Here is a 27,845-nt window from a genome sequence, read left to right on the forward strand (position 1 = left end):
TTTGCGGTCGGCGCCGCAGCGTCGCCGCATGCGTCATGCGCCCCTATATTTAACATGGGGGCGCATGGACATGCATCGCACTTGCGTTTTGCGGCGCCCGCGTCCGGGCGCAGAGGACGCAGCAAGTTGCATTTTTGCTGCGTCCAAAATCAATGAAAAAAAGGACGCATGCGGCACAAAACGCGTTGTGCATGCGTTTTGCTGCGTTTTTGTTTGCGTTGTGCGTTGCGGCGCCGACGCTGCGGCGCACAACGCAAATGTGAACGTAGCCTTAGACGGAGGGCGCAGTTTTCATGAAATCACATCCACTTTACTTGGGAGAGATCAACACAGCAGAATTTCTGTACAAACAAAGCAGAGCAGAAAACGCAGCATTTACAGTACATGTGAACATGGTCTAAATGTCCAAGCAAAGTGGATGTGACTTCATGACGTTTTTGCATTTTTTCTCTGTAGGCTTCTATGTGGAGCCAGAAAAAAACGAATGTAAAAAAATGCCGTAGGATTTTTAAAGACATTTTCCAACAACTTCTACTTATCCTAATAGTGGAAAACCCCTTTAAGTGTAGAATCAAAGATTTTGTGTAATATTAATAAAGCGTTAAAAATTCGACTTCACATCTGCATGATAAAAACATATGAAATAAGAAAGAAAATATATAAATGAAACGCAGCAAGCAGTCAGTGATCAGAGAAGATTGTTATTGCGTCGTGTGGGGAGGACACCTGCAGAAAACATTCAGATAAAAAGCAGGACTGAAAACGCAGAATTTGCGCTACATGTGAACACGGCCTCAGCATTCCAGTTTTATTAAAAAAATGTATGGAGAAATAAAAATGAATGGCCATTTTTTTACACCATCTTCTGATCACCATAAATAATAATCTGATCACTGTGATGTGCGCAGGGCCGGTCTGGGACTAAAATTCAGCCCTGGCATTTGAACTTACACAGGCCCACTTGTCACATGGTGGCTGTATAATATCTGTGTACACTTGTAGGTTACAAGAAGCGAGGGGAGTGTAACACGACTATATAACATATGATCACAGCTGTATCCAGCATTACAGCACAGTCCTATTTATTGCTTTTCAGGCCCAGATTAAGGGGGGGGGCCAATGCGCCCGGGCCCTGGGCCACCCACCAAGCAGGGGCCTCCCACCAATATAGGGATAAATATCTCAAAACATGTAAAAGACGTGTCTCTTTGCTGTGAACCGTTTCTAATGATAATAAACATTTAAAAAAGAGAAACTATTGAAAGTGTAGGGACCTGGCTACGGTCCTACATCTCAGTGGCTGGTGCAGAGCGGCAGAATCATGGCACCTGACCTGCGTCAGCATCCACTGACCTGGCTAGCCTAGCCAGACTTCCTTAGTACCCTCCCTGTACCCAATGCTTAGCTAATGGCATGCAGCAGCCTTCTCTGATCCCAACAGAAGCTTCTAGGCGCTACCTATTCAGCTATATGATCACTCCCTCAGATTAGATCAGATGAGAGTTTGTTCAGCTACCTTCGAGGAAGGAGGCGAAGCCACGATGTCGGCGCGAGAAGAGGTTTCTTCACTGCGGAGCACGGCAGGTCTTCACTCTGGATCTTCAGTCATTCAATATCCAAAGGTGAAGTGGTTCAGTCTTCAGTGTCGCGGTGGGTGAGTATGATCTCTGTCTATCTGTGTATCTTTATTGCAGCTCCTGTCCGACACAGTACCATACTGTATATACAGGTCCACACTATATCCTGCATTACAGTGTGTCTGTGTTTACTGTATGTACAGTGCCTTGCAAAAGTATTCAGCCCCCTGGAACTTTTCAACCTTTTCCCACATATCATGCTTCAAACATAAAGATACCAAATGTAAATTTTTTGTGAAGAATCAACAACAAGTGGAACACAATTGTGAAGTTGAGCGAAATTTATTGGTTATTTTAAATTTTTGTGGAAATTCAAAAACTGAAAAGTGGGGCGTGCAATATTATTCAGCCCCTTTACTTTCAGTGCAGCAAACTCATTCCAGGAGTTCATTGTGGATCTCTGAATGATCCAACATTGTCCTAAATGCCTAATGATGGTAAATATAATCCATCCACCTGTGTGTAATCAAGTCTCCATATAAATGCACCTGCTCTGTGATAGTCTCAGGGTTCTGTTTGAAGCACAGAGAGCATCATGAAGACCAAGGAACACAACAGGCTGGTCTGTGATACTGTTGTGGAGAAGTTTAAAGCCGGATTTGGATACAAAATGATTTCCAAAACTTTAAACATCCCAAGGAAATGGAAGGAGTATGCTACCACTGCAAATCAACCAAGACCCGGCCGTCCCTCTAAACTTTCATCTCAAACAAGGAGAAGACTGAACAGAGATGCAGCCAAGAGGCCCATGATCACTCTGGGTGAACTGCAGAGATCTACAGCTGAGGTGGGACAGTCTGTCCATAGGACAACAATCAGTCGTACACTGCACAAATCTGGCCTTTATGGAAGAGTGGCAAGAAAAAAGCCATTTCTCAAAGATATCCATAAAAAGTGTCATTTAAAGTTTGCAACAAGCCACCTGGGAGACACACCAAACATGTGGAAGAAGGTGCTCTGGTCAGATGAAACCAAAATCGAACTTTTTGGCAACAATGCCAAACAATATGTTTGGCGTAAAGGCAACACAGCTCATCACCCTGAACACACCATCCCCACTGTCAAACATGGTGGTGGCACCATCATGGTTTGGGCCTGCTTTTCTTCAGCAGGCACAGGGAAGATGGTTAATATTGATGGGAAGATGGATGGAGCCAAATACAGGACCGTTCTTGAAGAAAACCTGTTGGAGTCTGCATAAGACCTGAGACTGGGACGGAGATTTGTCTTCCAACAAGACAATGATCCCAAACAAAGCAAAATCTACAATGGAATGGTTCACAAATAAACGTATCCAGGTGTTAGAATGGCCAAGTCAAAGTTCAGACCTCAATCCAATCGAGAATCTGTGGAAAGAGCTGAAAACTGCTGTTCACAAACAATCTCCATCAAACCTCCCTGAGCTTGAGCTGTTTGCCAAGGAAGAATGGGCAAGAATTTCAGTCTCTCGATGTACAAAACTGATAGAGACATACCCCAAGCGACTTGCAGCTGTAATCGCAGCAAAAGGTGGCGCAACAAAGTATTAAATTAAAGGACCCAAATAATAATTTGATGGTAACAAACTGCAGTGGTAAGTGTTCCTTCTCAAAACTCAAATTAGTTGAAAACCGATTAAGGACATCCATGAAGCAGGAACGACTTGTAAATTTGGCTATCATGAGCATCAAGTCAGATCTACTGCGTGAATTGGACTTTAGTGACATCATTAGTGATTTTGCAGCACGAAAATCAAGGAAAGTGCCTGGATTGTAAAAAATGAATGATTTTACCTGAATTACTCTGCGTAAATGTTTTTTGTTTGCAATTACATATTGCAACACCTTGAAAAATGGGCCTCCCTCCAAAATGGGCCCCGGGCCACCCACCTCTTAAATCCAGCCCTGTTGCTTTTAGTTGCAGTACCAAGAAAAGCTGCTACTTTACCTACATAACTGGATCTCGTAGATAATGAAGGGATGAGACGACCAAAGGCTATGGAACCTCATTCTGATGCTCCATAAACTTTGCCTACAGCCACTTTTGATTCCGCTGCGCAGCACGAGACCCGGTGACTCTGAAGAGCGGTGACATTAGTAACTCAGTAACGTCACCGCTCTTCAGATATTCCGGGTCTTGCGCTGAGCTTGGCGACTGTGAAGAGCGGTATTGTAACTACCGTCACCGCTCTTCAGAGTCGCTGGAGCTCGCCAGGTCTGGGCTAGTTGTGGTGGTGTCTGATAGACACCTTTCCATTACTTACACCAGGGATTGATAGCAGCTGACATCAACCCTAAAAATCATTACACATACCAGAATTAAACGCTTTGGCGGTTGGGAAAAGCAGTAGAGTTAGCGCTATTCCCAGGCGTCGGGTGCTAACTACAACTGTTATCATCCTTGCCTGGTCTCCCTGCGAAGCAATATTGAAGTCGTTCACTTGTTTCCCGGCCTCTTTACACCAATTGAGAAAGAATTAAGGGAACAGAACAATCACAATTAGATTAATCTGTCCCCATACGGTATCATGTTATCAGTAGCACATCTACAGTTTACACCGGCGATGTGCTGCTGAGAACAAGGATTTCTGTTCCCACATAAACAATCCAATCACTCGATAAATAGGCAGCATTTTGCTTGTTTAGCATAATACACCCCATAGTCCTTCATATATTATAATGTGCACCTCAGTCCTCCATATAGTATAATACACTCCTCAGTCCTCTATATAGTATAATACACCCCATAGTCCTCCATATAGTACAATACACTCCTCATAGTCCTCCATATAGTATAATACACTCCTCAGTCCTCCATATAGTATAATACACTCCTCAATCCTCCATATAGTATAATACATTCCTCAGTCCTCCATATAGTATAATACACTCCTCAATCCTCATATAGTATAATACACTCCTCAGTCCTCCATATAGTATAATACACTCCTCATAGTCCTCCATACAGTTGTGGCCAAAAGTATTGACACCCCTGCAATTCTAATAACACCACAATAAATGCCCCAAAAAGGTAACATAGAACAAAAACTCAAATCGGTAAAGTATTTCAGCAAGCGGTATAATAATCACAGAAAAAGTATAATCCTTAAATAAATATTTTATTAAAGTAACATAAATAGCAAACAAATCAAAAATAGATAAAAGGACACTACTGGATACCACAATACACAGGGAGCACTGAGACCAGCATAAAAAATGCCTAAATAGATACTAATGCTCAATATCCCTCAACTAGTAAATGTGCAAACATAGACAGAAATGTCACTACAAATAGCTAGTGTAGCATTTATAATCTAATTGAAAGTGCAAAGTGCATCATGTCCAAAGTGGACTATCTTTAGAATTATATAGGCATAATAAGAACGAGAGGTGAGCAATACTTACAAATAGTTAAACTGGCATAGTACTGGTAACAAGTGATCCCCGCCGCCCCAACGCACGTTTCGTTCAGACTTCTTCAGGAGGCCTTATAATCTTTCAATTAGGTTATAAATGCTACACTAGCTATTTATAGTGACATTTCTGCCTATGTTTGCACATTTACTAGTTGAGGGATATTGAGCATTAGTATCTATTTAGGCATTTTTTATGCTGGTCGCAGTGCTCCCTGTGTATTGTGGTAACCAGTAGTGTCCTTTTATCTATTTTTGATTTGTTTGCTATTTATGTTACTTTAATAAAATATTTATTTAAGGATTATACTTTTTCTGTGGTTATTATACCGCTTGCTGAAATACCCCTGCAATTCTGTCAGCTAATACTCAGTTTCTTCCTGAAAATGATTGCAAACACAAATTCTTTGGTATTATTATCTTCATTTAATTTGTCTTAAATTAAAAAACACAAAAGAGAATGAAGCACAAAGCAAAACATTGATTATTTCACACGAAACTCCAAAAAAGGGCCAGACAAAAGTATTGGCACCGTCAGCCTAATACTTGGTTGCACAACCTTTAGCCAAAATAACTGCGACCAACCGCTTCCGGTAACCATCAATGAGTTTCTTACAATGCTCTGCTGGAATTTTAGACCATTCTTCTTTGGCAAACTGCTCCAGGTCCCTGATATTTGAAGGGTGCCTTCTCCAAACTGCCATTTTTAGATCTCTCCACAGGTGTTCTATGGGATTCAGGTCTGGACTAATTGCTGGCCACCTTAGAAGTCTCCAGTGCTTTCTCTCAAACCATTTTCTAGTGCTTTTTGAAGTGTGTTTTGGGTCATTGTCCTGCTGGAAGACCCATGACCTCTGAGGGAGGCCCAGCTTTCTTACACTGGGCCCTACATTATGCTGCAAAATTTGTTGGTAGTCTTCAGACTTCATAATGCAATGCACACGGTCAAGCAGTCCAGTGCCAGAGGCAGCAAAGCAACCCCAAAACATCAGGGAACCTCCGCCATGTTTGACTGTAGGGACCGTGTTCTTTTCTTTGAATGCCTCTTTTTTTCTCCTGTAAACTCTATGGTGATGCCTTTGCCCAAAAAGCTCTACTTTTGTCTCATCTGACCAGAGAACATTCTTACAAAACGTTTTAGGCTTTTTCAGGTAAGTTTTGGCAAACTCCAGCCTGGCTTTTTTATGTCTCGGGGTAAGAAGTGAGGTCTTCCTGGGTCTCCTACCATACAGTCCCTTTTCATTCAGACACCGACGGATAGTACGGGTTGACACTGTTGTACCCTCGGACTGCAGGGCAGCTTGAACTTGTTTGGATGTTAGTCGAGGTTCTTTATCCAACATCCGCACAACCTTGCGTTGAAATCTCTTGTCAATTTTTCTTTTCCGTCCACATCTAGGGAGGTTAACCACAGTGTCATGGGCTTTAAACTTCTTGATGACACTGCGCATGGTAGACACAGGAACATTCAGGTCTTTGGAGATGGACTTGTAGCCTTGAGATTGCTCATGCTTCCTCACAATTTGGTTTCTCAAGTCCTTAGACAGTTCTTTGTTCTTCTTTCTTTTCTCCATGCTCAATGTGGTACACAAAAGGACACAGGACAAAGGTTGAGTCAACTTTAATCCATGTCAACTGGCTGCAAGTGTGATTTAGTTATTGCCAACACCTGCTAGGTGCCACAGGTAAGTTACAGGTGCTGTTAGTTACACAAATTAGACAAGCATCACATGATTTTTCGAACAGCGCTAATACTTTTGTCCACCCCCTTTTTATGTTTGGTGTGGAATTATATCCAATTTGGCTTTAGAACAATTCTTTTTGTGTTTTTTCATTTAAGGCAAATTAAATGAAGATAATAATACCAAAGAATTTGTGTTTGCAATCATTTTCAGGAAGAAACTGAGTATTATCTGAATTGCAGGGGTGTCAATACTTTTGGCCACAACTGTATATTAAAATACACTGCTCAGTCCTCTATATAGTATAATAAACTCCTTATAGTGCTCCATATAGTATAATGCACCGCCATAGTCATCCATGTAGTACAATTCACTTCCCATAGTATAATGCAACCCATAGTTCTTCATATAGTATAATGTATTCCCCATAGTCCTCAATACAGTATGATGCAGCCCACATATAGTATAATGATGCCACCCCAGAGTATAATGCAGCCACCCCACAGAATATATTGTAGCCCCGAGTAACCACAATATATTGTAGCCTCTGGAGTAACCCCCAGAGCATATAATGCAGCCCCCTCATATAGTATATTCATCCCCTGCATATATAATATATGGTAGCCCCCTCATAGAGCATAATGCATCCCCCCATAGAATATAATGTAGCCCCTCCGTAGAATACGATGCAGCCCTCCTCATATAGTATAATGCAGCTCCCCATAGAATATAATGTAGACCCCTCATAGAGTATGATGCAATCACCCCTCATAGAATGTAATAAATTTACTACATAGAAGACATTTAATATAGAATATAATACAGCCAACATCCCCATAGAATATAATGTAGCCCCATAAAAGAGAATGATGCAATCCTCCCTCATAGAATGTAATACAGCCCCCGATAGAATATAATACAACCCCCCATAGAATGTAATACAGCCCACCATAGAATGTAATACAGCCCCCCATAGAATGTAATACAGCCCCGCCATGGAATGTAATACAGCCCCCCATAGAATATAATACAACCCCCTGTGAGGCAGTGACCCCTGTTACAGCGAGGGGGCGCTGTATGTGCTCTGCAGAATGTGAATGGAAGCGTAGTGAGGCCATGAGGCCGTATTACAGACACAGGTGTGGCTGTAACTAGAATAATGAAGCAGTGACTGATTAAAAAGCCCAGTAGTAGTGGGGGAGGTGTGTCAGTGTGTTCTTGGAAGCAGACAGGGCAGTTGTCTGCAGAGCTCTCTCTGTGTGGAGCAGCACAGAGGCTAATGGAACCAGAGAGACTGACACCCTGCGTCTTGGGCTGTCTTATGTGTACCCGGCTGCACTCCAGAGGATAAAGAGTGCAGTGCGCTGAGTGAGTACAGAGACTTGTTACCGGCGTGCGGTCACCCAGGGAAACTGGACAGAGGGAAGTCCGGCCTGTGTATTGACTGCGTCATATAGCCATGCATTATTAAGGGACTGTATGAAGAAGCCTTTTACTATATTGACTGTGTGAAGTAACACAATCAAAGAGACTTTTGTGTTTGAATTTGTGGGTCACTGCTTCTTCACTGCGTACGAAGCTACTGCAGCTTTACACCCCATAGAATGTAATACAGCCCCCCATAGAAAGCAATACAGCCCCCCCATAGCATATAATGTAGCTCCCCCCATAGAATGTAATGTAGTGCCCCCCAATAGCCCCACAATCCAGTTATCACTCATTGATATATAAAAAAAAAACCATACAATCCTCACCTCTCCTCGTGCCCCGTGCTGCTCCTGGCTCCGGTCTCAGCGGCTGCAGTCTGCCCGGCACACGGCAGGTACGTATGATGTCATATCATCGCGCACCCGCAGTGTCGGAGGCAGAGCGGGGAATGATGGGAGAGGGAGCATCAGGAGACGCTGTCTCCTCCATCATTGCATTCAACTGTACCGGCGTCATAGACTTCTTTATCATAGTAAACAGAATTTGTCAGGCTGTAGTAGGTCCCATTTGGCATCTGCCTTTGAGGCCTCAGAGGTGTTAACTGTTTCAATTCTGTCTTTCCAGGAAGGCTCCCCTGTGGTCTGAGACAAGAAAACTGCCTTTTCTCAGGATAACACATATTATCACCTTGGTGAGACCTGCAGCCTTCAGGACAGATGTTAAATTACTGCTAGTCATACAATTATACCTGTACATATTTTATTACACCTCCCTCCTTATGAACGTGCATGGGGGTTGACTTACAGGCCGAGCGCGTATCTAGGCCATCAGCATTGCCATGATCGACTTCTTTCTTATGTTAAATTGTGAAATCATATTGCTGTAATATCAGACTCCATCTAAGCAATTTCCCGTTGTCCCCAACTACTCTGTTGAGCCTACTCAGTGGGTTATGATCTGTTATCACGGTGAAGTTGCGCCCATAGAGGTATGGTTGCAGCTTCTACAGAGCCCACACAATTGCCAAACATTCCTTCTCAATGGTGGCATAAGCCACTTCTCTGGGCAGGAGTTTCCTGATTAGGTAGAGAATTGGGTGCTCCTCACCTTGCTGGTTCACCTGGCTGAGAACCGCACCTAGCCCGTAGGTGCTGGCATCTGTCTGCACTACAAAACCTGAAAGTGAAATCTGGGGCCTGAAGGACGGGTGAACTAACCAATGCTGACTTTAGAGATGAAAATTATTCCTCACACTGAGGACTCCAGGAGACAATTTTGGGAAGCTTCCTCTATTTTGGGAAGCTTCCTCCTGGTCAGATCAGTTAATGGTTTGGCCAGAGCACTGTAGTTTGGTACAAACCTCCTATAGCCAGCTGTACCCAGGAAGGACAGTACCTGCTTCTTGGTTCATGGGGTGGGCCAGACTGTAATGGCTTCTACCTTCCCTGGCTCAGGTTTTAGCAGTCGTCCCTCCACCCAGTGTCCTAGGTATTGTACTTCCCACTTGGCTACCTGACACTTCCCCGACTTAACAGTAAGATCTGCAGTTTTAAGCCTTTGCAACACCTGCAAAAGATGTATGAGGTGTTCGTCCCAAGAATTTGTTGGCATATGCAACAGATTAGGACTTATTATAAGTGAAAGGAGGACTTTATACTAACCAGCCCGCATATGGCGATAGTGTGTAAAGTTATATACTTGCTGTAATGTGGGGAGGGAAGCTCTCAGTTTTTGGTTGTTTTTCTTACTTCCTGATTATCCTTTCTTCTTCTTGAATGTGTTATGTCTCAGTGCACGGATTGTGTGACACTGAATTGTATCTCATGTTTATCCAGTATGAAGTAAATACTGTTTACTCAAGATATCTTGCTGATTGAAGCTCTCGTAACTAAAGCGGTGACTGCAAGAAGACGCACTCTGCAACAGGTTATGGGCCCAGGCACCCCAGACACTACAGATCTGCACTACAAGGCAGAAGGATTCTGGTTTATAACCCCACATAACGGAGCACACAGATAAGCTCTGTAAACACAAGGAAATAAATACAGAGTGACAGAGGAATTCATGATCCCAGGAGCTGGACATACAGGAGAATATCTTCAGTACAACTCTCTAAACAAGTAAGAAACAGTCAATTGTGACACTATCTTCAACAGAAGCAGAATATGTTGCCGCTGCACATGCGAGTCAAGAAGTACTGTGGTTAAGACAATTGTTGACAGAATTAGGACTACCACAGTTGGCACCAACAAAACTGAAAGAGGACAATCAAGGATGTCTTGTTCTTGCTCAGATGGAAAGAGTCAATCCAAGAACCAAGCATATTGATGTGAAATATCATTTCTTGAGAGATTATCAGGAACAAGGAGTCTTGAAGTTAGAGTACTGTCCTACTGAAGAAATGACAGCAGACATCTTTACAAAGGCGTTGAATGCTGATAAACATCAGAGACTAATAAAAAGTTGGGTTTGATTGAATAAGTCCTTACTGTTGAGAAAGGGTGTTGGCATATGCAACAGATTAGGACTTATTATAAGTGAAATGAGGACTTTATACTAACCAGCCCGCATATGGCGATAGTGTGTAAAGTTATATACTTGCTGTAATGTGGGGAGGGAAGCTCTCAATTGTTGGTTGTTTTTCTTACTTCCTGATTATCCTTTCTTCTTCTTGAATGTGTTATGTGCGCGGATTGTGTGACACTGAATTGTATCTCATGTTTATCCAGTATGAAGTAAATACTGTTTACTCAAGATATCTTGCTGATTGAAGCTCTCGTAACTACAGCGGTGACTGCAAGAAGACGCACTCTGCAACAGAATTACTAAAACTGGCTATATCATCGAGATAAGCAACGGCAAAACCATCACATCCTTCCAATAAGTGATTGACCAACCTCTGGAAGGTGGCAGGGACATTCTTCACACCAAATGGCTTCACCAGAAACTCAAACAGCTTGGATGGCGTTATAAAGGCAGACCTCTCCTGAGCTTCTCTGGTCAGGGGTATCTGCCAATATCCGCTACTTAGGTCCATGATGGTGAGGTATGATGCTTTAACTAGCTGCTCTAACAGCTCGTCTATCCTCAGCATGGGGTAGACCTCACATGTAGTCAGTTCATTTAATTTCCTGTAGTCTACACAGAACTGGGTTGTACAGTCCTTTTTCGGGACAAGAACCACAGGCGAGGCTCAGTCACTCTGGGATTTTTGTATTACCTTGAGGTTTAGCATCTCCTCTACCTGTTCACTCATGTGTGCCTTCACCTCTGCTGACACCCGGTATGCAGACTGCCATACTGGGGGATTAGTAGTTAGTAGTAGTGGGCAGCACGGTGGCGCAGTGGATAGCACTGCAGCCTTGCAGCGCTGGAGTCCTGGGTTCACACCCCACTAAGGACATCATCTGCAAAGAGTTTGTATGTTCTCTCCGTGTTTGCATGGGTTTCCTCCGGGCACACCGGCTTCCTCCCACGTTCCAAAGACATACTGATAGGGAATTTTAGATTGTGAGCCTCAACGGGGACAGCGACGATAATGTGTGCAACCTGTAAAGCGCTGCGGAATATGTTAGCGCTATATAAAAATAAAGATTATTATTAGTACCAGTGTCCACAGGTTAGTTGCTAAGTGCATCCTCCCAGGCTCCCCTGTAAAGACTTCGGTGAACTCGTTGAGCACCCCCATCAGCTCAGACCTTTGACTGTGGGATAGCTCAGGGTTAAACTCTGCTGACTCCAGAGACTCCATATACTGAGTCCCAGCCCCCACATCTGGCAATAGATCAGTCTTCCCCTCTTCAGGCAGGCTACAGACAGGTAAGACACAGGTCTCCCTGTCACGATGAGCCTTCAACATATTTACAAGAAATACTTTCTGACGCTTTGCAAGCTCATCTAGGGTTACCACTTAATTTACATCATTTAACCGCTTGTGTACAGTGTATGGTCCCTCCCATGAGGCCTGTAATTTAATCTGTAACATAGGGACCAACACCGAAAACCTTCTGCCCCTCCTCGTAGGCCCTCAGTCTGGCATTATGGTTGTACCAGACCTTCTGGGTGATTTGGGCCTGGGTCACGTTCTCATGGGCCAGGTTGCTCAGTTTTTACATTCTTTCTCTGAGCCGCAGTACATATTCAACCACTGAGACGCCCATAGTTTTGGGGTCATCCTCCCAACAGTCCTTAATCAAATCAAGTGGCCCCCTGACCTCGCTCCCATAAACCAGTTCAAAGGGGGAGAATCCTGTAGATGCCTGGGGTCAGTGGCGTATCCATGAGGGGAAGCCGGGGCATGTGCCCCGGGCACAGCCGACAGGGGGGCGCCAGCGGGCTGCCTGCTGCGGCGGCCCAAGGAGGAGGCTCCCCGTCGGCGGAATTCTGCCGCCTGCACACTGAGATTCTTCCGTTCTCTGATCCGGCTGTCAAATTGAGTCTCCACCAGCATTTTCAGCATTTGTTTTAATGTTCCGTTAAAACGCTCGCAGAGTCCGTTGGTTTGGGGATGATAGGCCCTGGCCACAAAACGCTGCACTTGTATTTTCTTGCAGAGGCTTTCCATCAGATCGGACATGAATTGGGTCCCCTGATCGGTTAACATTTCCCTGGGGAAACCCACACGAGAGAAAACAGTAAAGCATCCGCCACTTTGTCTGCTCGGATGGAGGACAGTGCCACTGCTTCTGGATATCATGTACCATAGTCCACCACTGTGAGGATGTACTCTTTGCCAGAGCTGCTAGGGATTGCAAGTGGCCCTATGATATCCACAGCCACTCGCTGGAAAGGCTCATCGATCACAGGCAGTGGTATCAATGGAGCTTTCTGTATATTCCCAAACTTTCCAACTCTCTGACACACTGCGCAGGATCGACCGTAATTGGCAATATCTGTCCCCATCTTGGGCCAATAGAAGTTATGTGTCAGGCGAGCTTTAAGGCCCCGTCTCACATAGCGAGATCGCTAGCGAGATCGCTGCTGAGTCACAAGTTTTGTGACGCAACAGCGACCTCCATAGCGATCTCGCTATGTGTGACACGTACCAGCGATCAGGCCCCTGCTGCGAGATCGCTGGTCGTGTCGGAATGGCCTGGACCTTTTTTTGGTCGTTGAGGCCCCGCTGACATCGCTGAATCGGTGTGTGTGACACCGATCCAGCGATGTCTTCACTGGTAACCAGGGTAAACATCGGGTTACTAAGCGCAGGGCCGCGCTTAGTAACCCGATGTTTACCCTGGTTACCAGCGTAAATGTAAAAAAAAACAAACACTACATACTGACCATCTGATGTCCGTCAGGTCCCTTGCCGTCTGCTTCCTGCTCTCACTGACTGCCGGCCGTACAGTGAGAAGTGAGAGCACAGCAGTGACGTCACCGCTGCGCTCTGCTCTCACTGTACGGCCGGATCTCAGTCAGAGCAGGAAGCAGACGGCAAGGGACCTGGACACCGAAAGGCGAGTATGTACTGTTTGTTTTTTTTGGTAACCAGGGTAAACATCGGGTTACTAAGCGCGGCCCTGCGCTTAGTAACCCGATGTTTACCCTGGTTACCCGGGTGCTGCAGGGGGACTTCGGCATCGTTGAAGACAGTTTCAACGATGCCGAAGTCGTTCCCCTGATCGTTGGTCGCTGGAGAGAGCGGTCTGTGTGACAGCTCCCCAGCGACCACACAGCGACTTACCAACGATCACGGCCAGGTCGTATCGCTGGTCGTGATCGTTGGTAAATCGCTTAGTGAGACGGGGCCTTTAGTCTTTTGTATTCCAAAGTGTCCGGCCAGAGGAATTTCATGAGCAATTCTCAATAATTGTTCCCTAAATAGATAAGGAACGACCAGCCCCTAGTCACAGTCCCAAGGTTCTGTAGTATCCGTGGGGAGTGTCTCTTTATACAGTCTGCCCTGGTCCCAGTATACTCTCTCTTTGTCAGAAGCAGAAGGGGGTTGGTCTGCAAGACATCTGAGCTTCTCCAGAGTGACATCTGTCCGCAGGGCCTGCTGGACGCTCTGACTGTCAGTCTGCAGCCCCTGGCCTAGTGTGACTGCCAGGCCCTGGTCTGATAATCCCTGGGGTTGAGTCTGAGCCGCAACCTGACTCCGGGTCACAGCTGCCACATACGTACAGTCCTGTGCATTGGTAAATTTTCCCTCCTCACACGGGATCTCAGGTGGGTCACTTGCTTCCACCTTCTCTGTAGCATTTACTTGCAAGGGAGGAACATAGTGGGACACCATCCTCCCCAGGTCTGTGCCTAGCAACACATTGGTGGGAATAGCCTCTGATACTCCCACTTCTTTCAGTCCTTTCCCTGCTCCCCAGTCCAGGCACACATGGTCCATGGGCACGGTAGGGCTGACCCCTCCAATCCCGGTTATAGACATAGTCTTTCCTGGTATGATATCTGCAGGGGTTACCATTGCTGGACGCACCAGAGTTACCTCTGCCCCAGTGTCTCTGAGACCAATGGTGACTTTTTTGCCAACAGTGACAGATTGACAGTTCTCATTAGCCCTCGCATCAGAGCCGGCCACAAAGAGGACAGACGGTGGTGACACAAACGGCTTTGTAGTTGTGGATGGGCGTTTCTCCCTATCAGGACAGACAGCGCTAACATGTCCCACTTTGTTGCAGGAGAAGCACCGGCGTGCATCACCTGGAGAATGTCTAGTCACCGGGACCCCATAGGATGTGGGCTTCGACAGCACTGGTGATCGGCCGGCAGAGGGAGAAGGGTCTCCGTTTGGCTTACCTCCCTTCCAGCCGAATCCCGATGGCTTCCGCACCTCAGGCATCCTGTTAGCCGCATAGCAGTCTGCAATCTTTGCATCCTGATCCGCAGTTTGTGGCTCCTGATCACACACAAATTGTCATACATCCATGGTGCACATGTGTAGAAATTGATCCTTCACCATAAGATCCGTTAAGTCCTCAAAATTGTTAACAGAAAGTCCCCTGATCCATTGGTGGAATGTGGTCCTCCAGGTGCTCACAACATCCACATAACTGTCAGTTGATCCACGCTGTAGGTTCCGGAACTTTCTCCGATATGCTTCTGGGGTTAGGTTGTATTTCCTTGATCAGGGCCTTTTTATGGCCTCATAGTTCCCATCTAGCTCTGGTGGGAGGCCAGCAAAATCTTCTAGGGCTTTGCATCTCAACCCTGGGGTTAGATACTGCACCCACTGCTCATGGGGTAGATGGTATTGCCTGCAGGTTTTTTCAAACCGCCGAAGAAAAGTATTAGTCCATGAGCCGGGCCAGATATCGGTACCACCCGGAGTGACTAATTTTCTTTGGTATTTTTAGGTAGATGCATGTCTGTAGTTTATTTTTTGATATGATAGCCCTTACATATACGTAGCTTATTAACCCCTTCAGCCCTAGGCCTATTTGTACCCAAGTGCCTAAGCCAATCTGACCTGTGCCACTTCATGGGCTAATAACTTTGGAACGCTTTCACCTATCCAAGCCATTCTGAGATTGTTTTCTCGTGACATATTGTACTTCACGTCAGTGCTAAATGGGAGTCAATATATTTTACCTTTCTATATAAAAAAATGCTAAATATTCGGAAATTTTGGAAAAATCGGCAATTTTTTAACTTTGAAATTCTCTGCTTTTTACAAAAATACTGATACCCCCCATAATAGTTATTAATTTACACTCCCCACATGTTTACTTCATATTGGCATCATTTTGAAAATGAAACCTTATTGTTTTACGACGTAATAGGGCTTATAGTTTTATGCGCAATTTTTCACATTTACAGCAAAACCCACTTTTCAAAGGACCAAGTCACTTCTGAAGTCACTTTAAGGGGCTTACATAACAGAAACCACCCATAAATTACCCCATTTTGCAAACTACACCCCTCAAGCTGTTCAAAACTCATTTTTAAAAACTGTTAACCCTTTAGGTGTTCCACAGGAATTTTAGCAGAATGAAGGCGAAATTTCAAAATTTCATTTTTTTTCCAGATATTACATTGTAATCCAATTTTACCTGCAACCTAGCAAGGGTTAACGGCAAACCCAAACTTGGTTACCCTAATTCTGCAGTTTATAGAAACACCCCACATGTACTCGTAAACTAAAGTATGGGCACACAGCACAGCTCAACACGGAAGGAGCGCTATGTGGTTTTTGGGTGGCGGATTCACTGGAAGAAATCTAGGGGGCCATGTCACATTTGAAGGCTGCCTGAGGTACCCCCACAGTGGAAACCCCAAAAAGTGACCCTATTTTGGAAACTACACCCCCAAGGAATCTTTTAGGGGGTATAGTGACCACTTTGACCCAACCAGTGTTTCACAGTAGTTGGAAACACTTGGTTGAGAAAATGGAAAAAGTGCATTTTTTACATGAAGGTGTCATTTTAGGCTCATTTTTTTATTTTTAAGAGGTGTACCAGCAAAAAATGCACCCCACTATTTGTTCACCAATCTCTCCCGAACACAACAACACCCGATATGTTGTCGTACACTGCAGTATTGGGGAACGGCAGGCCTCGGAAGGGAAGGAGCGCCAAATGACTTTTGGAGTGCAAATTTTACTGGAAGAAATCTAGGGGGCTATGTCACATTTGAAGACACCCTGAGGTGCCCCAACACACGCACACACACTGACACATACACGTTCTGTGCTGAACAGGACTCTCCGGTCTTCTCTGCAGAGCTCCTATCTCCCTCTGTAGAGGCTGACACCTCCCAGGCTTGTGACTGATCACATGGCCGTGACATCACCACAGGTCCTGTAGTCCTGTACTGTGTGCTGCTGCTGGTAAGGAACTTGTGGAGAGAGGGGGAACAGTAACCTAGCACCAGCGCTCCCAGCTCTAAGAACGAGCGCCTCATGAAGGTGGGCCCCTGGTTCGAGCTTCAAGAGAAGGCAACTGGATGCTTCACCTAGGAGCAATCCGACAGATGATACCATGGTGTTTTGCCTATGACAAGGTCAACTATGCCCGATACCTAACCTATTACTATGCCACAATGTCTCGGCTGCCCATAGAACACCCAGAGGTCCATGAATACTTCATGCAAGGTGGCTTTTCGGTCCAGATCGGTAGCAAGAATCCTTTTGGACGAATTCCTGTGGACCAGACCATTGAAGAGACAATCAACAAAGACACCCAGACACCAGGGGGCACAAAAGGCTTCAGCCTCAAAGTTGGAGCTGTTTCCAGGTTCTACCTGACATCAGAGTACCGCAGTATGTACTTGAGGCAGCTGAGGGCCCTGGTAGGCCAACAATATACTGACTTCAGCCATTCAGACCTACAGGTGTCTAGGATTAGAAGAGATGAAGCCGATGTCCAATCTTTCGTTCAACTGCTGGAGACAGGTTGGGTGAACCCCTTCAACAAAGAGCATAATGGTGAACTTATCAGTTTGTCAACAGCGACTGTAGCACCACCAGATGTAGCCAAAGACCTTCAAGGGGCATACAGTATAGGAGAGGATGCATATCAAACATTCAAGGATGAGCGTTTGGGTACCGATAAGCCAACTACATTGTTTCATGACAAGATGACGAAGAACAAACTTAAAACGTTCTCTAACATCCAAATGAAGACACGCAGACAAGGTCTTGGCAAGGAGGTAATTTTGAAGGCTGACAGAAACCTATTTGGCCAGATGATACTTGTAGCTGAGAACAGAAAGCTACAAATGAGTGATGTCTTGACTCATCCCCTGGGTCCATTGCCATGGGCACTTGCCAATGGTGATGGGTCTATCCGCAAGACCAACAAGGCTGCCCTCGCAAGGGAGTTGGAGAGGAATGCTCGTCCTGCAGAAGTGATCCCCGAGCCCTCTGCAACCATCATTGATGGGATGAGCCTGGTTCAGAAACTGAAGGGAAACAATGCAACATTTGGCCAGCTAGCAGGCACAGCAATGAGTCGCGCTATCCATGAGGGTGCTAAGAGCAAGCGCATTGATATTGTCTTTGACGTCTACAAGGAGACATCCATCAAAGATACAGAAAGAGTCAACAGATATGAAGGCACAGGGATCCATTTCAAGAACATTCAACATGGGCACAACATCCAGCAGTGGAAAAAGCTTCTAAGTAGTTCCTCCAACAAGGCAAGTCTCATAAAGTTTCTGGTAGAAGAATGGAAGGCGAAACACCACAGGGAGAAGCTTGAGGAGAAGGAGCTGTATGTCACATGTGAGCAGCTCTGCTTTAAGATCACCAAAGAACAGTGGGAAGAGGCTGCTGACCTTAAGTCAAATCAAGAAGAAGCAGACACACGCCTCCTTCTCCATGCTCTTCATGCAGCAGAATCTGGTTACAAGTCGGTCATCATCACTTCGGAGGATACTGATGTCATGGTCCTGTGTCTGGGCATGTGCCACAAAATCCCATCCCACCTGTTCCAGAAATGCGGTACACAGAACCGGACAAGATTCCTGGATATCACCACTCTGAGCCGAACATTGGGAGGCAGCGTATGTGATTCATTGATTGGTATGCATGCATTTACAGGCTGTGACACCGTCAGTGCATTCGCTGGCCGTGGGAAGATGACGACACTCAAGCAGTTGAAGATGAACAAGACATACCAGGATGCCTTTCAGGAAGTTGGTCGTTCATGGGAAGTGTCTACCGAACTTTTTGAGAAGTTACAGGAAATCACCTGCCACATGTACCTGCCAACTACCCAAACAACTGAGGTAAACAGGCTCCGTTATCAGCTGTTCTGTGCCAGACGTGGAGTGGTAGAGTCAAGTCAACTCCCTCCTTGCCAGGACTGCCTTTTCATGCATGCACTGCGTGCAAACTACCAGGCTGCGATCTGGAGGAGAAGTCTGCAGAGCCAGCCATGGGTTGCAAACCCAACAGACTGCGGTTGGATGATAGATAACGACGGAAAGCTTGTTGTCAAGTGGATGCAAGGGGCACCAGCACCAGAAGCTATTATACAGCTACTGTCCTGCAAGTGTGTGCGGTCATGTGAACTTCCTCAGTGTACTTGCCTCAGCAATGGCCTGAAGTGCACAGACATGTGCAGATTACAGACATGCCAGAACAAGGGTACTGAAGACGAGCCAGTAGAACAACAGTCAGATTCAGAGTCCGATGTTGAAGATATTATGGAGTAACATATATATATATATATATATATATATATATATATATATATATATATATATATATATATATGCACATGACATGTTCAGTGTGTATTTACATAACTTGGATTAAATTTTGTTACAAATACTACATCTAGTCACTCCGGGTGGTACCGATATCGTCATATTTGGTTCTTGGCTCATGCTAAAATTCCTGTGGAACACCTAAAGGGTTAACAGTTTTTAAAAATGAGTTTTGAACAGCTTGAGGGGTGTAGTTTGCAAAATGGGGTAATTTATGGGTGGTTTCTGTTATGTAAGCCCCTTAAAGTGACTTCAGAAGTGACTTGGTCCTTTGAAAAGTGGGTTTTGCTGTAAATGTGAAAAATTGCGCATAAAACTATAAGCCCTATTACGTCGTAAAACAATAAGGTTTCATTTTCAAAATGATGCCAATATGAAGTAAACATGTGGGGAGTGTAAATTAATAACTATTATGGGGGGTATCAGTATTTTTGTAAAAAGCAGAGAATTTCAAAGTTAAAAAATTGCCGATTTTTCCAAAATTTCCGAATATTTAGCATTTTTTTATATAGAAAGGTAAAATATATTGACTCCCATTTAGCACTGACGTGAAGTACAATATGTCACGAGAAAACAATCTCAGAATGGCTTGGATAGGTGAAAGCGTTCCAAAGTTATTAGCCCATGAAGTGGCACAGGTCAGATTGGCTTAGGCACTTGGGTACAAATAGGCCTAGGGCTGAAGGGGTTAATAAGCTACGTATATGTAAGGGCTATCATATCAAAAAATAAACTACAGACATGCATCTACCTAAAAATACCAAAGAGAATTAGTCACTCCGCTTGGTACCGATATCGTCAAATTTGGTTCTTGGCTCATGGACTATATCTAAGTCCGTATCCTTCTCCATCACAGGGAAGTTTTCCAGACATGGTCTCCTTGGATTAATGTCCTGGGAGAGGGTTAGCTGAGGACTGTTACCCCTCTCTATTTGAGCCATCTGAAGCTTGAAAGCTCTCTCCTCAAGGTGTTCTGCAGCCTCTCTCAGCCTGGCGTTCTGCAGCCTGTCGGTACTGTAGAATAATCTGCAGGCACAGATTAGGATCACTTGTTCCCAGCTGTTGTAAGTCCATTTGTAAAGTAGAGTCCATAGTCTCCTCAGCACTGGCATTGCTGCCACTCCCAGAAGGTATCTCCGATGCAAGAGCTGGCATTGCTGGGTCTCTCCGAAGTGGACTTTCTCCTTGCTCAGATGTTCCAGTACTTTGCTCTATGTCCTGCTCGACCAAGGCGCGTATCAGCAGTTCCTTGGATTTGTCGGCCGTCTCTATTCCTCTTTGCTCACAGAGGTCGGTCAGAGCCTCTTTACTTCTTGTACTGGGGTGCCATATTGATGAACAGCCTTTGCCAAATAAAAGATAGAAAAGAAAAACGGGGAAGGGAAACTGTTTGCAAGTATGTCTAAGTAAGCACTGAGTTGAACCTTGTAGAACTGGTGCATTCCTCGCAAGGATAGCAATTCTTTAGTACAGGGAATAATTACTTAAACCATGCTCTAATGCTCTAATAGAAATAATTCTATCTCACCGCTCTGCCACCAATTTGTCACGTACCCGCTTCTCAGCACGTGACTTGGGGTTGCGCCTGCAAGGGTTAATCTATCTCCCCTCTCTCAGTCCAGCATTCAGCCTCTGTCCTATGCTGTAATGGGATCATTAATCACACCCTGACCCAGGCCACACACCCACTCATACACTCTGCCACCACTCACAGAACACACTGGCGATGAGTCCCAGAAATATTACTACTACTGTCTGCCAATCATAAGGCTCACACACTTTAAGGCTATGGATTCTTTAGAACATGCAAGGCTCAACTTATTAAAGTTTTATGCTTTAATAGAAAAGGTACAGTGCTTACAATAAAAAGGGTATAAAAATATGGTAATAACAAGTGACATACAAATATGCAAAACAGTTATAAAAATAAACGGGAGAAAACTTACAGAAACATCTAACTTTGTAGTCTGCTTTCTGCTCCTTGAGGGGGGACGAATATGGAATGGAACACATCAGCTTGGCTGCCCCTCAATCTGTGAACCACGATTCTGATTCTATGTGTACAGTCCTAATTTACAGAGTCACCCTAGAGGTCAGATTTCTAGACCAGCCTCTCAGGTTGATATTATAATTGCTTGTTTTTCACTGGACCATGGCCACTCCACCAATGAATATATTATTTTCCCTGAACACTCTTTGTGTACCTTTCTTTATCATAGTAAATAGAATTTGTCAGGCTGTACTAGGTCCCATTTGGCATCTGCCTTTGAGGCCTCAGAGATGTTACCTGTTTCGATTCTGTCTTTCCAGCCCTGTGGTCTGAGAACAGGAAAACTGCCTTTTCTCAGGATAACACATATTATCACCTTGGTGAGACCTGCAGCCTTCAGGACAGATGTTAAATTACTGCTAGTCACACAATCATACCTATACATATTTCACTACACAAGGACATAGCGATACACTGCTATATTCAGTTGTGCTGTCACTTTTGGGTATTTTCTGCTATATCGACCCCCCCAAACTCACTTCAAATGTGAGATGGTCCCTAAAAAAATGGTTTTGCAAATTTTATTGGAAAAATGAGAAATCGCTGGTCAAATTTTAACCCTTGTAACATCCTAACAGAAAAAAAATTGCATTTCCAAAATTGTGCTGATGCAAAGTAGACATGTGGGAAATGTTATTTATTAGCTATTTTGTGTGCAAAATTGCAAAATTTTCAAAAATGTTGCCAAATTTCCGCTTTTTCATAAATAAACACTAGTTATATCGAAGAAATTTTACCACTAACATGAAGTACAATAAGTCACGAAAAAACAATCTCAGAAACAGTGGGATCCATTGAAGTGTTCCAGGGCTATCTAATATATAAAGCTGAATGTGTGTATGTGTGTATGTGTGTATGTATGTATGTATGTATGTATGTATGTCCGGGATTGGCATCTGAACCGTCGCAGCTACAGCCACAAAATTTTGCACAGTCACACGTCTGGACCCCGAGAGCGTCATAGGCTATGTTGTGAGGTGAAATTTTAACCCCGCGCTTTCCAATTCACCAAACAATTTTGCCCCTATCTACATAATGGGGAAAAAGTGAAAGGAAAAGTAACATAGTAACATAGTAACATAGTTAGTAAGGCCGAAAAAAGACATTTGTCCATCCAGTTCAGCCTATATTCCATCATAATAAATCCCCAGATCTACGTCCTTCTACAGAACCTAATAATTGTATGATACAATATTGTTCTGCTCCAGGAAGACATCCAGGCCTCTCTTGAACCCCTCGACTGAGTTCGCCATCACCACCTCCTCAGGCAAGCAATTCCAGATTCTCACTGCCCTAACAGTAAAGAATCCTCTTCTATGTTGGTGGAAAAACCTTCTCTCCTCCAGACGCAAAGAATGCCCCCTTGTGCCCGTCACCTTCCTTGGTATAAACAGATCCTCAGCGAGATATTTGTATTGTCCCCTAATATACTTATACATGGTTATTAGATCGCCCCTCAGTCGTCTTTTTTCTAGACTAAATAATCCTAATTTCGCTAATCTATCTGGGTATTGTAGTTCTCCCATCCCCTTTATTAACTTTGTTGCCCTCCTTTGTACTCTCTCTAGTTCCATTATATCCTTCCTGAGCACCGGTGCGGAACAGACCCCGTCGCTATAGAGTCCCTAAAAATAAGAAATAATGGTTTATCTATTACATTACTTAGTTCTCTTAGTACTCGTGGGTGTATGCCATCCGGACCCGGAGATTTATCTATTTTAATCTTATTTAGCCGGTTTCGCACCTCTTCTTGGGTTAGATTGGTGACCCTTAATATAGGGTTTTCATTGTTTCTTGGGATTTCACCTAGCATTTCATTTTCCACCGTGAATACCGTGGAGAAGAAGGTGTTTAATATGTTAGCCTTTTCCTCGTCATCTACAACCATTCTTTCCTCACTATTTTTTAAGGGGCCTACATTTTCAGTTTTTATTCTTTTACTATTGATATAGTTGAAGAACAGTTTGGGATTAGTTTTACTCTCCTTAGCAATGTGCTTCTCTGTTTCCTTTTTGGCAGCTTTAATTAGTTTTTTAGATAAAGTATTTTTCTCCCTAAAGTTTTTTAGAGCTTCAATGGTGCCATCCTGCTTTAGTCGTGCAAATGCTTTCTTTTTACTGTTAATTGCCTGTCTTACTTCTTTGTTTAGCCACATTGGGTTTTTCCTATTTCTAGTCCTTTTATTCCCACAAGGTATAAACCGCTTACAGTGCCTATTTAGGATGTTCTTAAACATTTTCCATTTATTATCTGTATTCTTATTTCTGAGGATATTGTCCCAGTCTACCAGATTAAGGGCATCTCTAAGCTGGTCAAACTTTGCCTTCCTAAAGTTCAGTGTTTTTGTGACTCCCTGACAAGTCCCCCTAGTGAAAGACAGGTGAAACTGTACAATATTGTGGTCGCTATTTCCTAGATGCCCGACCACCTGCAGATTTGTTATTCTGTCAGGTCTATTAGATAGTATTAGGTCTAAAAGTGCTGCTCGTCTGGTTGGATTCTGCACCAATTGTGAAAGATAATTTTTCTTCGTTATTAGCAGAAACCTGTTGCCTTTATGGGTTTCACAGGTTTCTGTTTCCCAGTTAATATCCGGGTAGTTAAAGTCCCCCATAACCAGGACCTCATTATGGGTTGCAGCTTCATCTATCTGCTTTAGAAGTAGACTTTCCATGATTTCTGTTATATTTGGGGGTTTGTAACAGACCCCAATGAGAATTTTGTTACCATTTTTCCCTCCATGAATTTCGACCCATATGGACTCGACATCCTCATTCCCTTCGCTAATATCCTCCCTTAAAGTGGACTTTAGACAAGACTTTACATACAGACAAACCCCTCCTCCTCTCCGATTTTTACGATCCTTTCTAAACAGACTGTAACCCTGTAAGTTAACTGCCCAGTCATAGCTTTCATCTAACCATGTCTCGGTTATTCCCACTATGTCAAAGTTACCTGTAGATATTTCTGCTTCTAGTTCTTCCATCTTGTTTGTCAGGCTTCTGGCATTTGCGAGCATGCAGTTTAGAGGATTTTGTTTTGTTCCAATCTCCTCGCTGTGGATTGTTTTAGAAATGTTCTTACCTCCCTTCTGAGTATGTTTTCCTGGGTCTTCTTTGTTCGAGTCTAATGTTTTTCTTCCCGTCCCCTCTTCTTCTAGTTTAACGCTCTCCTGATGAGTGTAGCGAGTCTTCTGGCGAATGTGTGTTTCCCAGGTTTGTTGAGGTGTAGTCCGTCTCTGGCGAGGAGTCCATCGTACAAGTAATTCACACCGTGGTCCAGGAATCCGAATCCTTGTTGTCTGCACCATCGTCTTAACCAGTTGTTCGCATCAAGGATCCTGTTCCATCTCCTGGTGCCATGCCCGTCTACTGGAAGGATAGAAGAAAAGGATAAAAGTGTTGGAGGCGTCGCAGCTACAGGCACAAAATTTTGCACAGTCACACGTCTGGACCCTGAGAGCGTCAAAGCTATGTTGTGAGGTGAAATTTTAACCCCGCGCTTTCCAATTCACCAAACAATTTTGCCCCTATCTACATAATGGGGAAAAAATGAAAGGAAAAGTGTTGGAGGCAAATTAACAGCTGCCAGATGTGAACAAGGGGGACTTAAAGAATGAGAGCGATGGCGCCAAAGAGTATATACTGTACAGTTGCTAAGGTGGGGCCCCAACATGGGATATTCACCACACCACCACGGGGATATGAACACACACACAAAATGCGCCACACACTACCACGTGCTCGAACACATATACCACCCTCAGCGCACATTTCACCACACATACACCAACATCGCCACATAAAAGTAGAAACACAAAAGTCGCCGCTCAAAACTCGCCACGCGCAAAACTCTCCACATGCAAAACTCGCCACACGTGCAAAACTCACCTCATGGAAAACTCGCCACACGCAAAAATTACCACACGCAGAAAAATTGCCACACGCAGAAAAATTGCCACACGCAGAAAAATTGCCACATGCACAAAAGTTGCAACACATGCAAAAGTTGCCTCACGCAAAACTTGCACATACTCAAAAGGCACCACACATAAAACTCGCCACGCGCAAAACTCGCCATGCGCAAAACTTGCTGCACACAACTTGCTACACTAACCTGTCACATGCAACTCGACACACAAAAAGTTGCTACACGCATGTCGCCACACAAAACTCATCTCACAAAAGTCCCTACATGCATGTCGCCACACGCAACTCAACACACACAACTTGACACACGAAACTCGCCCTAAAACACACACAAGTCTGGTATTATCCTTCAAAAATAAAAATCTGATTAATAAGCAGACAAACTACAAGAGCAACAAATGTACCATATAGGAATCCGGCAGCTGTCAGTCACATGACCAGTCTATTATGTGTATGTGTGAGCTAATATATACTGCCAGGGGGTGGGCTTACTGTTGGCTGGGGATTTATCAGGCTGCCATTTTAGCTTACAAATACTGAGGTAAAAATACTGACCAAATAACGTGTGAACGAGGGCTAATACAGGAGGAGATGACACACAGATATATACTATATACAGGAGGAGATGACACACAGATATATACTATATACAGGAGAGATGACACACAGGTATATACTATATAGAGGAGGAGATGACATACAGGTACATACTACATACAGGAGGAGATGACATACAGGTATATACTATATACAGGAGGAGATGACACACAGGTATATACTATATACAGGAGCAGATTACCTACAGGTATATAGTATATACAGGAGGAGATGACATACAGGTATATGCTATGTACAGGAGGAGATGACACACAGATATATACTATATATAGGTGAGATGACACACAGGTGTATACTATATACAGGAGATTACATACAGGTATATCTAATATATAAAGCTGAATGTGTGTGTGTATGTATGTGTGTATGTCCGGGATTGGCATCTGCACCGTCGCAGCTACAGCCACAAAATTTTGCACAGTCACATGTCTGGACCCCGAGAGCGTCATAGGCTATGTTGTGAGGTGAAATTTTAACCCCGCGCGTTCCAATTCACCAAACAATTTTGCCCCTATCTACATAATGGGGAAAAAGTGAAGGGAAAAGTGTTGGAGGAAAATTGACAGCTGCCAGATGTGAACAATGAGGACTTAAAGAATGAGAGCGATGGCGCCAAAGAGTATATACCGTACAGTTGCTAAGGTGGGGCCCCGACATGGGATACTCACCACACACGGGGATATGAACACAAACACAAAATGCGCCACACACTACCACGTGCTTGAACACATATACGACCCTCAGCACACATTTCACCACACACACACCAACCTCGCCACATAAAAGTCGAAACACAAAAGTCACCACTCAAAACTCGCAACGCGCAAAACTCGCTACATGCAAAACTCGCCATATGCAAAACTAGGCTCACGCAAAACTCGCCACACGTGCAAAACTCACCTCATGGAAAACTCACCTCATGCAAAACTTGCACACACAGAAAAATTGCCACATGTACAAAAGTTGCACCACATGCAAAAGTTGCCTCACACAAAACTTGCACATACTCAAAACGCACCACACATAAAACTCGCCACGCGCAAAACTCGCCATGCACAAATCTTGCTGCACACAACTTGCTACACTAACCTGTCACATGCAACTCGACACACAAAATGTTGCTACACGCATGTCGCCACACAAAACTCATCTCACAAAAGTCGCTACATGCATGTCGCCACACGCAACTCAACACACACAACTTGACACATGAAACTCGCCCTAAAACACACACAAGTCTGGTATTGTCCTTCAAAAATAAAAATCTGATTAATAAGCAGACAAACTACAAGAGCAACAAATGTACCATATAGGAAATACGGCAGCTGTCAGTCACATGACCTGTCTATTATGTGTATGTGTGAGCTAATATATACTGCCAGGGGGGAGGGCTTCCTGTTGGCTGGGGATTTATCAGGCTGCCAATAGCAACCAATCACAGCTCAGCTTTTTTTTGCTACAGTTAATTAACCTGAGCTCTGATTGGTTAATATAGGCAACAAAGACATTCTCAGTATAACAAAGCTAATATATGTTGTGAAATTCTTCTATTAGCTTAGTTTTTGCCTTTTAATAATTACATTTCTATCTATTTGTTTTGTGGTTTTTGTGTGCAGAATAAATTTTTGTTAACACATTCTATTTTGCTAACAGCAGTCATTAACCCGGGCGAAGCCGGGTAGTACAGCTAGTAACCACATAAAGTGACACTGGTCAGAATTGTAAAAATTGGCTTGGTCAATAAATACCAAATTGGCTCTGTCATTAAGGGGTTAAATATAACTGTTGTTAAAATTCCCTCTGCATAAAAAATATCTGCCTTTATTATGATCTAAATAAGCTTTCTGTAGTATATGACCTCCCCACTGTCCGCCTTAATGAGCTACACCCACCACACTGTCTGTCATTATCAGCTATAAACGAGACACCATCCGCCCTTATGACCAT

At 44.1% G+C, this 27,845-nt stretch overlaps 1 pseudogene; it reads right to left on the reverse strand.

Moving 5' to 3' along the window:
* Positions 1-601: 601 nt before the first annotated feature.
* On the reverse strand, positions 602-27,845 carry LOC143774911 (uncharacterized; annotated as a pseudogene).

The sequence above is a fragment of the Ranitomeya variabilis genome, chromosome 5 (genome assembly GCF_051348905.1).
Source record: "Ranitomeya variabilis isolate aRanVar5 chromosome 5, aRanVar5.hap1, whole genome shotgun sequence".
NCBI classification, from domain to species: domain Eukaryota; kingdom Metazoa; phylum Chordata; class Amphibia; order Anura; family Dendrobatidae; genus Ranitomeya; species Ranitomeya variabilis.